The sequence below is a fragment of the Rattus norvegicus genome, chromosome 17 (assembly GCF_036323735.1).
Source record: "Rattus norvegicus strain BN/NHsdMcwi chromosome 17, GRCr8, whole genome shotgun sequence".
NCBI classification, from domain to species: domain Eukaryota; kingdom Metazoa; phylum Chordata; class Mammalia; order Rodentia; family Muridae; genus Rattus; species Rattus norvegicus.
The window spans coordinates 66,781,485-66,795,373 of record NC_086035.1 but is presented as its reverse complement, the minus strand read 5'-3'; the positions used below and the strand labels follow the sequence as shown (position 1 = coordinate 66,795,373).

The following is a 13,889-nucleotide window of genomic DNA, read 5'->3' as shown; positions in this document are numbered from 1 at the left end:
GCTGCTGCTGTTTTAAGGCAGTCTCTCTCTCTCTCTCTCTCTCCCTCTCTCTCACTTGGAAGTTATAGCTTTTTTTCAAACCCATAGCAATCTTCCTGCCTCAGCCCTGTAAGTGCTGGAATGGCAGGCACGAGTCACGACATGTGTTATGGCCAGCAACAGTACTTTTCTACCTTGATGCCTACTGTTGAGAACCCAACAGGATTCTGGGAATGTTCTGCATATCTATGATAAGGCCCATCCCTGACTGTAGGGCATGCTGTGGAGGCCAAGAAGACCGGAGCTGGGAACTAAGGATCAAAGCAATTATCCCTCTGAGCTTCAGACTCTTGTCCTAAATTGACCCTGGAGCACAGATTAATCTCTTTTGTTTTTCTCCCTAAAGCTGTACCCACCTGGGCTGGGGAGGAGCTTCCCTACTAAATAGGTATCTGAAAGCTACTCTTTTTTTTTTTTTTTTTTTTTATTAACTTGAGTATTTCTTATATACATTTCGAGTGTTATTCCCTTTCCCGGTTTCCGGGCAAACATCCCCCTCCCCCCTCCCCTTCCTTATGGGTGTTCCCCTCCCAACCCTCCCCCCCATTGCCGCCCTCCCCCCATAGACTAGTTCACTGGGGGTTCAGTCTTAGCAGGACCCAGGGCTTCCCCTTCCACTGGTGCTCTTACTAGGATATTCATTGCTACCTATGGGGTCAGAGTCCAGGGTCAGTCCATGTATAGTCTTTAGGTAGTGGCTTAGTCCCTGGAAGCTCTGGTTGCTTGGCATTGCTGTTCATATGGGGTCTCGAGCCCCTTTAAGCTCTTCCAGTTCTTTCTCTGATTCCTTCAATAGGGGACCTATTCTCGGTTCAGTGGTTTGCTGCTGGCATTCGCCTCTGTATTTACTGTATTCTGGCTGTGTCTCTCAGGAGCGATCTACATCCGGCTCCTGTCGGTCTGCACTTCTTTGCTTCATCCATCTTGTCTAATAGGGTGGCTGTATATGTATGGGCCGAATGTGGGGCAGACTCTGAATGGGTGTTCCTTCAGTCTCTGTTTTAATCTTTGCCTCTCCCTTCCCTGCCAAGGGTATTCTTTTTCCTCATTTAAAGAAGGAGTGAAGCATTCACATTTTGATCATCCGTCTTGAGTTTCGTTTGTTCTAGGGATCTAGGGTAATTCAAGCATTTGGGCTAATAGCCACTTATCAATGAGTGCATACCATGTATGTCTTTCTGTGATTGGGTTAGCTCTCTTGCATATCCATTTCCCTTTCCATGATCCAGTGCTCGGCACTCAAATATTTATGAAAGAATTAGCAGAATGAAGGTCGATGGCATGGTTCAGTGGGCGAAGGGGTTTGTTGCCAAGACCTACTAACCTGAGTTCAATCCCTAATACACGCATGGTAGAAGGAAAGAGTTGTAAGTTGACCTCTGATGTCTACACAGGAACCACAGTTCGAGCGCCCTCCTCCCAGACACACAATAAATAAATAAATAAGTAAGTAAATAAATAAATAAATAAATAAATAAATTTATTTCAACGTTAAAAATGTAGAAGAGTGATTGCCACCTTCACTGGTTGGAGAATTCTTCATGGAGTTTCTTCCTCCTTTCAAATAAAATGATGATAAGGTCTGAAGCATTTGTGTTGCTACACTCTCTTTACTGCAACCCTGCCGTTTTCATTTCTCTCCTCCACCATCTATAGGAAGATAACAAAACAGAAAGAACAACAATGCTACAGGGCACAAGAGCAGCACAGCCAGTGCTCCAAGGAGGTGGAGCTCAGCCTGGGGGTCGTGGACAGAGCTGGCATGCCTGTGACTGTGACATTGTCCAGAAGCATAAAGGTTTGGTGGGAGAGCCTCAGTAGAAAAAGGATCATTTTGACAATTAACTGGAGGATGTATGTAGTGTTGAGAAGTGCCAACAAGTGCTGGTAGTTCTGCCCTTACCTCCAGCCAGTTGAGATAGGTGCCATACTGTTAGGGCACGGTTAACTTCCTGTGCTCAACTTATGTTATTCCTGACGTCACAGGAAGAAGCTATGATGCACAGTGGCACTGGTGCTTGTGATGATAGTAAACAACCGATAAACTCAGCTTGGGTTTTCATGATTCCCTGGAGAAGTAAAAAGTCAGAAGAGATGTCCCAAAGGCATGGGACTTAGGCAAGTTCCACAAACATGTTGAGGAGAATGAGAATTAAGGTTGTAGGAACTTAATTGGACCTGCAGTGATCAACTGCAGAGCTAGCCCATGCTTTCCCTGAGCCAGAGCCATGGTGGGAATTGTACCTAGGAGTGGTACTGTCATGTTGCTTTTGCTCCCAGGAAGTATAGAGGCTAACATACACCCCACCACATCTCCACAGAAGCTGCCTTTACCCTACATCTCCAGTGAGTGAGTGAGTGTATACATAGCTATATATATATATATATATATATATATATATATATATATATCCCAGGGGTAGACAGCTCAGAGATAGTAGGAAGCACAAGCCAGCTCTTCATCTTCATGCAGCGACAAAGGACTGGGGACTGAGGACCAGGCAAACTAGAAAGTTATTTTTCTGTTCCATTTCACCTCAAAGTCAAATTATTGATTTTAATACTTTATTTTCACATGAGTTTACTTGAGCGACAGACACTACTCAGGTAGTGCCCATGAAGAGGAAATTAGATTCTGGTAATTAAGAATCCCATCCAGAGGTCGCAGGTACCATGGAGGATTAAAGCTACTCACTCGAGTGAATACAGAAATTCTCAGGGGATTAGGACAGAGACTCAATAATTTCTTCCAGTTTCGTAAATTACACTTAAATTCTCAGGAAGGCTTAAGATCCGGCCCATTGGCTCCAAAAAAGAGCTTCATTTAACTGCACTTCTATCATCTCAGGGAGCAGACCCAACTTTGAGCACCATGCCGAGAAATAAAAGTCCCTGATTATGGTGACAAGGATCAGGAGAGCCTTTCATAAGAAGGGAAAGGCCAGCTTCATGGAGGAAGGCAGATGGACAAGCAACGGCTCTTTCTCTCACTCCACATCTTTGTCTTGTGGGCGGTTTCCATGGAGAGGTCACCCAAGCCACATTCCACATTCTCACTGAAGTCCATGCGTCTGAACTCCAAAAGTGCTCAGACAGGTGAAAAATCTACCGCTGAGAAGAAAAATCTTCGAGAGTCCTTTTTGTTCATTTTCTAGAACTTTCTTGAGTTTTAACAGGTTCTTTCAGGGAGTCTCTGAAGCAATAACAAACCTGCCAGTAAGGTGCAAAGCACCCCTGCGGCCCCTAAGATGCCCTGAAAGAGGCTTGCACCCTGCCCAAGTCTAGATGATGCCCACAGAAGGCCAAAGCAAAACCAGTGCCAGAAAGAAACTTCTCACCGTCAGCCACAGAACAACATGTGACGTGGGCATCCAGCATTTGTACTGGGTCCATCTGACAGGAACCCCACAGCACTGCTTGACCCTCCCCACACCATTCTCGGCTGGAGGAAGCGTGTGTGTATCTCTTTGCCTGTGTGACATGTTATTTGCTTGAGAGCACGGGACTGTATAAAGGCAGTGCCTGGACTCTGGTCTGCGTGTCCTATTAACCACCACACGTTCCTCTCACACCTCTACTGCAACTCACTCTGGAAGATAATGGTTATTTTACTTGTGTCTGCTTATAGCCATATCTAGATTGTTGGTGCACCCTGACAGGCATCGTTTGAATAACTAAAGTCCTCACTGACCCTGAAGCACTCATTTTTATTATTTGCTTAAAAGATATGAAATTGCCAGTCATCTGGGTAAAATTATAATCAATATCATATAATTAATACTGAATAACTCCCAATGCTAGCCTCAATTTATTTTATTCAAGAAACAGTTTTATCTAAATAGTTTTATATAAAAATAATTCATTACATTTATAACCCTCTCTCTTTTCCTTATACTGCTTCCTTCATAAGGGATGGCTGAGGAGAAGGGGGAACAGAGTTGAGGTCAGGCAATTACCTACCGCAAGGAGAAACCAGCCTGTCCTTCCCTCCTATCCCTCATCCTACCCTTCCCAGTCTTTCTCTGACCAGACTTACACATGCATAAGTACCAAGAAGACATCTGGCAGGGTAACACATGCCTGTGCCTAGAATAGTGCCTGGCTCTGCAGAAGTTACCTTCCTGGTCAACTTATAAGTCGAGTTGCCAGCAGATTGTTTTGCCCTTGGAGTTGGAGTCTGCGTTACACTGGTTCTTTTCTCAGTACAGCAAAGTTATTAAAAGTCATTCCATATGTGCACACAGATGGAGTAAGAAAGAAGGTCCTTTTTTCATTGACCCCAATCATTCTGTGGTTTATCAGGAGTGCTTAACCTCTAGTGCAGATGGTGCGCTGTTTGGGGCTGCTTATCTTGAGCTGGTAAATGTCAGCATCTGGGAGCTTCTCATCACAAAGCGTTGAACAAATCAAAAATCATTTTGTTGTGTAAATGTGAACGTCTCCAGGTTTTCTACTGGCATGATAACTGAACCAAAACGGATTTTTTTTTTACCTTATATACTGCTTTGTCCAAGATAAAGCCCCATTGGAAGGAAGGGTGGATGGATAGGTGAGTAGATAGGTGGATAGATAGATGGGTTGATGGATGAGAGGGTGAATGGAAGGGTTGTAGGTAGGTGGGTGGATGGATGGATGGATGGATGGATGGGTTGATGGATAGGTGGGTGGGTGGATGGATGGATGGATAGATGGATAGATGGATGGATGGATAAATGAATAGATGTATAAGCAGATGAGGAACTACAAAGACTTCAGTGAAATCAAGAACTAAGAACTACATTAAAGTGAGTCCTGAAAGGTAAGAGTTAATCAAGGGAACATAGTAAGTTATGGGGAAACAGAAACAAGAGAATTAAGTAAGTTAGATCCCAGAGGACAGAGGATGCTGACATTGTAAAGGCCAGCAGAAAGAGGCCAGAGCAGCCACTGGAATTCACATACATGCAGATGCTAGGAAGAGTGTGCACCTCAGTAGAACGCTCATGTAATGGGTAGCTATGAAAGGAAGACAGACTCATACAAAGACCCCCTTCCTGCACAGGAAAACTTCAGGCTGTCTCCCAAGAACAACCAGTTCAAGACTAGCATCTGCATACAACACAGTCTCAAACCATTTGAAGAGGGAAGAAATGGCCATGTGTAATTTTATCCAAGATATTCGTTGTTGGGTGATGAGCATTGCTTCTTGTGTCACAGACCTTTTCAGAATTTTCTGCCTCAATCAGAAATGTTGCCACAATGGAAGCTGATTTCGCCACTGCATTCCCCCCACAATCACCACAAATACTGGAATCCTAGGAGTAGCCTTGGCTCTCCATGATATGGTAGGCACATTCTAAGAAGCAGAGATAGTATAGACCCAGGGAAGGAAAATCATTACTGGAGTCCAAAATGGTGCCCTATAAAAGTGCAGTCCACACAGACAGAAAATGTCACTGAATACTTGAAACCGCATAACTAGCACCATTTTCTTTATCACTTACAGAGTTTGAAACCTCCAAAGTGGCAGCAAACATTCAATGACCACCCACAGAGTGTAAATCACTGAGCCCCCTAGACACAATCTCAGAAACATCCCAAAGCATCGTTCCTCAAGGGCAAACACTTGCAATCCAGCACACTCACTGACATCCGGGCACTGTTTGCTGCAAGAGCAGTGGACTCCGTATAGTTTGAATATCAAACGAAGAACTCAATGTTGTGGCTCAGCTGGGGGAATGCCGGAAGCTCTGGATTCAATCCCCAACACACCGCAGACACTGAGCGCAGTGACACACGCCTGTCATTCCTACACTTAAGTGGTGAGGGCTTGAGGAACAGACATTTGAGGACACCACAGTTCCATACGGCCCCATCTCCAGAAGAAAAGAAAAAGAACCCAATTCTATAGAAAAAAAAAAGCCCACGTGATGTTTTCAAAAGGATATTTGTCACAGTTCTGATAGAATTTGATTCTTATTATTACCAACTCAACTGTGTGTGTGAGGGGGGGACCTGAAAACTTCTTGGCAGCTCAGGAAATATGCATTCTATACTGTCTACCTTGTTCTCTCAAGAGAAAAATGAGAGACTCCTTTGTAGTTTAGGTGCTCCATACCCTGAGTGTCGACCACAGACCTATACTATTTGATTGTAAATTAATTACTCAGACAACAATGATGGGTTGGGGAGACGGCTCAGTCAGTAATTACTGAAATTCACATTAAAAAAGAAAAAAGAAAAAGTCATGCATGGTGGCCTTCATTTGGAATGCCAGGCCTGGGGAAGCAGAGACAGGCAGACCCCTGGGGCTCTCTGGTCATCAGTTTAGCCTATGTAGAAAGTCAATAGAGAACCTGCCTCTCCCCAAACAAAAGAGAGACAGTGTCTGACAAACAACATCTGAGGCCGACCTCTCCCATTAATACACATGCGCACGAGCACACACACATGTACCCACATGCACACACAAATGCATGTGGATAATAACTGCACATACAGACACACACATGCACATGTACACATGCACACGTACACAATGAGATACCACCACACATTCATTAAAGTGCCAAACTACAGAACAGTGACAAACACAAAATACTGAGGAAGATGTGAAGAGAAGAAGCTCACCTGTCACTGGTAGAAATGTAAAGTGGTTGAGCCGCTGTGGAAAACAGTATTGCAGATTCCTATAAAACTATTCTCTAGCATTCCGCAACCTTACTATTTATCCAAAGGTGTTGAAAAGTTATGCCCACACAAAAACCTGCACACTAATACCTATAGTAACTTTACTTATAATTGCTAAATCTGGAAAGAGACTTTTCTTTAATGTGTGAAGGCATAAACAAACAGTAGCACATTCAGACAATGAGATATGGCTCCTAACCAAAGATATAATAGCTATCAAGCCATAAAGTGAGACATGGAAGGAACTTAAATGTATATGACTGAGTCATCAGAAGTCAACATTAAAAGATCCATCTGTGGTAGCATCCAGCAAAGACAGACTTTGAGGATTGAGAAAAGGTAGCTGGTTGGCAGAGGTTAGGTGGAGAAAGGGATGAACAGGCAGAGTGCAAGGGTCAGGGGAGGTAATGGGGTAAAACAGTTCTGTGTGGTGCTGTGAAGCTCAACGCTTGTCTAGACATTTCGTAGGATGCACACTGCAGAGAATCCAAACTTTTGGTCTTCTAAGGAAGACCAAAGTGTGGGTGCTTCAGTCCTTCTTAGAAGGGGAAACAAATACTCACAGGAGGAAATACTGAGACAAAGTATGGAGCAGAGACTGAAGGAAAGTCCATCCAGAGACTGCCCCACCTGGAGATCCTTCCCTCATAGTCACCAAACTCAGACACTATTATGGATGCCAAGAAGTGCATGCTGACAGGAACCTGATATAGCTGTCTCCTGAGAGGCTCTGCCAGTGCCTGACAAACACAGAGGCTGATGCTCGCAATCAACCATTGGACTGAGGATGGGGTCCCCAGTGATGGCATTTAAGAAAGGACTAAAGTAGCTGAAGGGGTTTGCAATCCCATAGAAAGAACACAATATCAACCAATCAGACTTCCCCCTCCCCAGAGCTCCCAGAGACTAAACCACCAATCAAAGAGTACACATGGAGAGATCTATGGCTCCAGCCGCATATGTAGCAGAGGATGGCATTGTCTGGCATCAGTAGGAGAGGTCCTTGGTCCTGTCAAGGGAAGCCAGAGTGGGGAAGCTGCAGGGAGTAGGTGGGTGGGGGAGCACCCTCATAGAAGCCAGGGGAGGGGGGATGGGAAAAGGGGTTTCCAGAGGGGGAACCAGGAAAGGGGATAAATTTGAAATGTAAATTAAGAAAAAAGAAGAAAAAAGAAAATTCTCAAAGAATAATAAAAATATTATATTAAATTAAAAAAAACAAAAAAGAATGCTCTCTGGGAGGTAACCGGAGCACAGCACCACTCATCCTAGTGTGGTACAGCAAGAAAGAAGAAGGCACAGAGGAGCCCAGGGTGCAGGGGAGTCTCTCTCTGGCTGCTCACCTAGAGTGTCTAAACAGAATCCTGTTTCAAAAACTGGGCACCCAGCAAGATTATACTCGAGCTGTCAGCATAAAATTCAGTGACGGGAAATAAACCTCAAGGAGTGCTGGAATGATTCGCCTGATAGTCACTCCAGACTCCAATTAGTCACCTAAGTATTTAATCAGCAAAACTAATGAACCCTGAAGATGAAGGGAAGGAAGGAAAAAAGAGAAGGGAGAGGGGGGAGGAGGAGGGGAAAGAGATCAACGATTGTCTGTAGAAGGTCTGTTTTCTTAAAGACTTTACGCTGGACATTGACAGTCTGTGTTCTGTATTGCTATTCTACTTTGCATGTAATGGTATACAGTTTCCACTCTAAATGGCGTCTATTCAAGTCCGGTGTATCCTTTAGTGGAAGATAGCTATCACCCTCTGTTGGCAGCAGCCAGACTTGATGACTTTTGCTTAACTACTTAATTTTTCTTGTGTCTATGGGCATCGGAAGGTTATGTTTCTTCCGTGTTTCTGTATGTTAATTTTAAAGCAGGAAAATTACCCAGCTCCTCCATCTTTACCTCGAAAGCATGTACATCCTGCGCACATACTAAAATTCTTCCGCCTCGTTCGGCCTTTGCACAGCAATGTTATGATCTATGATGCAGCTACCAAAATGACAAAGAGAACCCCCGTCACCTCTCACTGTTTGACCAAGAGGAATGAGCTTCCTAACAAGCTCTAGATATCTCCTAGGATTCAGGCTCAGGTCCTGGGATTTTAAACGACTATTTTTATGTATGTGTGTATGCCTGTGTGCATCTGCGTTTCCATCAAAGCCAGAAGAGGGCATCAGATCCTCTGGAGGTGGTTGTGAGCCGACTGGTGTAGGTGCTGGGAATTGAACTTTGGTCTTCAAACACAACACATGTTCCTCAATGCTGAGCCATCTCCCTAGCCCCAGTGTTTTAAAATAGGAGATGACACACCCCACTGGCCTGGAAATGAGGTAAACAAAGGACCCGGCAAAACACTCGCCCCCGCGAGCACTGATCCAAATGCTCCTGTCAACACTTGTAACATTTCCAGGGCGTGCCTGGCCCCTCTGCCAAGCAGCTTGCTTACACTTTGCCTCTTTTAGCATAGTGTCTGCATCCATGTGAAAAAACTGGAGTTACGTGTGTGTGTGTGTGTGTGTGTGTGTGTGTGTGTGTGCGCGCGCGCGCGCGCACGCAGGTGCACGTGTATGCATATTCATGTGGAAGCTAGAAGACAATGTTGGGTGACATTCCTCAGGCAGCCCACTGATTTACTGTTTGGTTTGGTTTGGTTTGGTTTCGTTTCGTTTCGTTTGGTTTGGTTTGGTTTGGTTTGGTTTCGTTTCGTTTGGTTTGGTTTGGTTTGGTTTGGTTTGGTTTGGTTTGGTTTGGTTTGGTTTGGTTTGGTTTGGTTTTGAAGCAGGGTTTATCACTGGCCTGGAACCTACCAGGTAGGCTACAGCAACTGGCAAGTGAGCCCCATAGATCCACTCTCTGTGAGAGTACAAGCATCACCATGTCTGACTTAGACCACATAGGTTCTGGGGCTCAAACTCACGCCCTCAGGCTCACTCAGCAACCATTGCTGACCCAACCATCTCCCCAGTCTGTCACATTATATATGTTTGTGTCTTATAAAAACAGCCCTCAAAACTAAAAAGGAAGACAGAGCACCACAAAGCAGTGTGATATGATTTTAATTCCAAATTCTTTCCGCAAATATTTACAGGGTGCTTCTTAAGGCATTTGGGAATTTATAAATGAAGAAAACCCAGTTTGTCACCCTCAGGGAAGCAGACTAAAAATATTATTTTGTATCTTGATTATGCATTCAGTAAATATTGAATGAATGAATGAACAAGTTATGGTGAGTACTGGGTAAGACAAGAAAGCAACTGTTGATTGTAGTTGTTCTAAGGATCAATAAACAGAAGAGATACTCTCTGCTCATGGTGGAGCCTCAGCTCACACAGCTGAGCTGCTGTGAGGGAAGGAACGGTCACACTAGGAAGGGGTGGGATTTGGGGGGGGTGTTCAGAGAATAGCAGGAACAGTTAGGACAGCAGAACGTGACCTGAGGGATGTGGCCATGGCCACTGTTGTAGGATAACATCCAGCAATGTAAAGAAGCCATATCTCTTGGCACGCGGGCTACCTCAATGGGCTGGTCATTCCTCCATTCAACATGAGAGAAGCGCTGAGTTTGGCTGACAGTGAGAACTTCACAGACCCTCACTCTAAGGACCCAACTTGCCCTAAGCCTTCAAATTGTGCAGGAGGCAATTGAAATGTGTCACCGAGTTGCCAGGCCTCAAACTGTGATCTGGGACTACGAGCCCAAGTCAAGGTAGAACTCTGACTCACTGAGAGACAATGTTGTGGGAAAGATACCTCTGGCTCCCCTGTATCGCATTTACCTCCTCAGGGAACGGCACCAAATTAATTCAGGTGACAAGAGACTGATCCTCTGACTGAGGAGGAGTCACAAACAAGGCTCCTGCCCCATGTGGCTCTGGGAGTCAAAATGGAAGAGGAGAGGCTGGATGTGCTGGGCGCTTCATAGACATTCAGGGTACAGCTCTCCCATCTCAAAGGTGAGGGGGCAGAAACCCAGAATGAAACAATCCAAAAGGAGGTTTGGAGGATCATTTATTACCAAGAGCCATACTTGCATTGGGGGGATACATTGAAATATGCCTCACACCAAACTCTCACCTTCAGAATCAAGCACAGCAGTGACACAGCTGAGAGGCAGAGCAAATGACACCATTTATCCCTACCTAAAAATGTCACTTTTTCAAGCTCTGACTCCACACCCAGCCCAGTCATAGTCTTAAGTGTTAAACTGAGACTACATTGTCAATACTTTTCATAATACATATAACTATGCTGTTTTATTATCAGTTGTTATTACTGATCAATTTTTAGATGAATACATCCTGTGCCTAACTTGTAAACTAAATGTTACTATAAATATGTAAGACTATATAGTATTTCAGGGCTGGGGAGGTAGGTCAGTAGGTGAAATTCCCTCTGCACAAACACGATGACCTGAGTTCCTTCCCCAGAACCCACATAAAAAACCAGGGATGGTAGTGTGATGCTGTGATCCGGGTTCTGGAGAGGCAGAGACAGCAGGGGTCTTGAAATTTCTGACTAAGCAGCCACTGATGGTTTGGACCATATCCCCTGGGGGTGAGGGGGGTCCAGGAAGTGATGATACCATTGCTGAATGGCTTAAAATAAATGTAAGAAATCTATTACTTCATAGTTTGGATCCCAAAACTAAAAGGTAAGAAGCAGAAGGGTTGGTTCGTTCCCAGAATTCCCAGGGAGAACCGAGCAGCAGGTTTGGTTCATTCCCAGAATTCCCAGGGAGAACCAATCTCCGGCCTTTCTCTTCACATCTAGTAGTGTCCTGTGATCCTTTTTGTCTCCTGGCTTGTGCATCCCTCTGCCCCTGATGTCACATGGTCTCCTTTAAGGATTAGTAACTCAGGGTAAGGGAAGAGAGTGGTCCAGCAGGGGGCAGTAGCACACACCAGCTGTACTTGAAAATACCTGGACAGGTTTGCCTTCAGGGAAGTTCCTGGTAAGGGGTTTGTGGAGGGGAAACCGGGAAAGGGGACAGCATTTGAAATATAAATAAATAAAATATCCAATTTTAAAAAAGTCCCTTCATTCCTTAAATTGTTTTGATGGATATTTTATCGTAGCAACAGGAAAGGTAACTTACTACAATGGGAGGCAAGGGAACTCTTTGGGAGTGAAGTCACTAAGCACGCTAGTCAGGTGTTATGTATGGGTCAGAGAACTCTGAAGGACTTAGCTTAGAATTTATGCATCGCTCAAAATTCAGCCCAGAGTTTTTAGCATGCTAAGCAAGCACTTAGCAGCTGGGTTGTATCCTCAGCCCTTCAGCCCTTCTAGGTATTTCCTTAATCCATTAGAATTGAAAAATCAAACTTTGCCGTCACAGAAGACAAATTGATAATGATGATGATGATGATGATGATGATGATGATGATGATGATGACGACGATGACGACGACAATAAACAAAAAATCACAGAGGAAACTGATATATTAGAAAAGATACACAACACACACACACACACACACACGTACTCAAGACTCATCACAGCAGAGGGGCAGCCAGGCAAAAGAATGGTCTGTGGTGTGTAGGGGTAGAAGGGTAGGAAATATGCAGTTCTGCTACAGGGTAACAGCAGGTTTAAATGCATTCAGCAGAAGAGAACATTTGTCTACCAAGGCAGAGATGAGATTGGTCCCTGAGAATCAGCAGGACTGGGGAGAGTCTAACCCGTGTCCTGAAAACTCCATCATTGAATCAGAACTCAGAATCGGGAGCTCATCTAAGATGTCCAAACTGAGAACAGGGCATTAAGTGACTTGTCACAAACCAAGGACAGCCTAAATGATTGCCTGTCAACACCAAGGAGCCCCTCACGGTTAGAAGTCCTAAGTTTGAAATACCATCAATCATTTCAAAATCTCACGGCATGACATTTCTCCCATTTTGCTTTTTATCTTGGAATACAGACAACAAGGGACCCTCCTTCTCACCACACGACTGCATCTAAGAGCTTTGCAATTAAGTTGTGGATGGAAAGGTGATTCACAGACAATCCCAAGAAACCTTAAAAACAACCACCCTGGCCACCTTCATACTTGTCTCCCTAGTACTTAAGATTGTTTGCCTTTTCTCTTTACCCAAAATGCCTTTAGAAGGGCTTCAGGCAGCAGACTTTTCCCTCATTATTCCCAATGATTAGGCGCCTTGTTTTGGTAGATTTTGGGAAAGGCATCAAATATATTATGAGTGAATCAATAATCAATAACTTATTAAATAATCTCCCTGGTGGTTTTGTCTTAAGCCATCTCACCATATATAGACAACACGTAAGAAAGAAGTGGGTTTTCCCCAGAAGGCTTTGCGCTCAGCATTCTATAGTCTACACTAAGCAAGCCTGCTGATATTGATTGGATTAGGTCAGTATGCTATCCTTCTCTCCCTCTACTAAGGAAAGAAAGTGCTTTTCTGCCCCAGAGTTGCTGGTCTTCCACATACAGCTTTCCTAAAATGCTGGGATGTGAAATTCAGCTTAGCAGATGAACTTGGACTCTTGAACATCATTATGAAAAGAACATTGCTCAGGTAGGAACGATCCAAGGAAAGTATTGAAAAATTAACCCCCAAATCGCAGTTGGAAGTCAAGCTCAATGAATCCCATCATTCCTGAGTTATGCTGAAACCAAACTTCAGATCCTTAAGTAATAATAAATGCTGGTTAAAGAAGTCATAGAGTCTGGGGATGGTTTGTTGTACACGTGCTTATTGATACATCACATATAAAGTCACTACTAAAGGCTGTCATTACAGAATCTTAAGAGAATGAAGGCTGCAGATTATTCTGCAAAGGAATAGTTGGTAATGCTAAATAAGATCATTTGCCTTTCATATTTTAGACTTATAAAACTCAAAAGATTTTAAGACTGTTCAGGGAGCCCTTTCATGCATCGTTATTATTCATCTCAAAATAAATCAGGGTTCTAGAAACGAGAGATATTTAAGTGTTGTGTGCTTATAGAGAGACCAAGGCCTACAGCCACTCAGTAGCCCAAACACCTGCTGACAGTGAGGCGAGGTGATGACTTTAAAAGCCTCAAACGCACATTAGGCTCGGGGCCGTGAATGAGAGTTGGTGCCAGCATTTCCTCCTGGACCATCACCTTCTTTAAGATTTTGTAGCACCTTTACGGTCACAGCTTGGCCTTCACTCCTGCCGTTTTTCATACTTCAATGC

The 13,889-nt window shown here is 44.1% G+C and overlaps 1 protein-coding gene and 1 long non-coding RNA gene across 5 annotated transcripts in view; one reads left to right on the top strand and one right to left on the bottom strand.

Moving 5' to 3' along the window:
* The window catches only part of Adarb2 (adenosine deaminase RNA specific B2), a 550,519-nt gene that overhangs the window by 415,731 nt on the left and 120,899 nt on the right, over positions 1 to 13,889 (top strand).
* On the bottom strand, positions 1,499 to 3,049 carry LOC134482734 (uncharacterized). 2 transcript variants are annotated; one of them, XR_010059233.1, is made up of 3 exons: positions 2,735 to 3,049; positions 1,943 to 2,108; positions 1,499 to 1,689 (listed from the first exon to the last, which is right to left on the bottom strand). It is a non-coding gene; the product is annotated as an uncharacterized LOC134482734 (long non-coding RNA). The 2 variants fall into 2 exon arrangements; XR_010059232.1 differs by lacking the exon at positions 2,735 to 3,049 and having other exon boundaries at positions 1,943 to 2,297.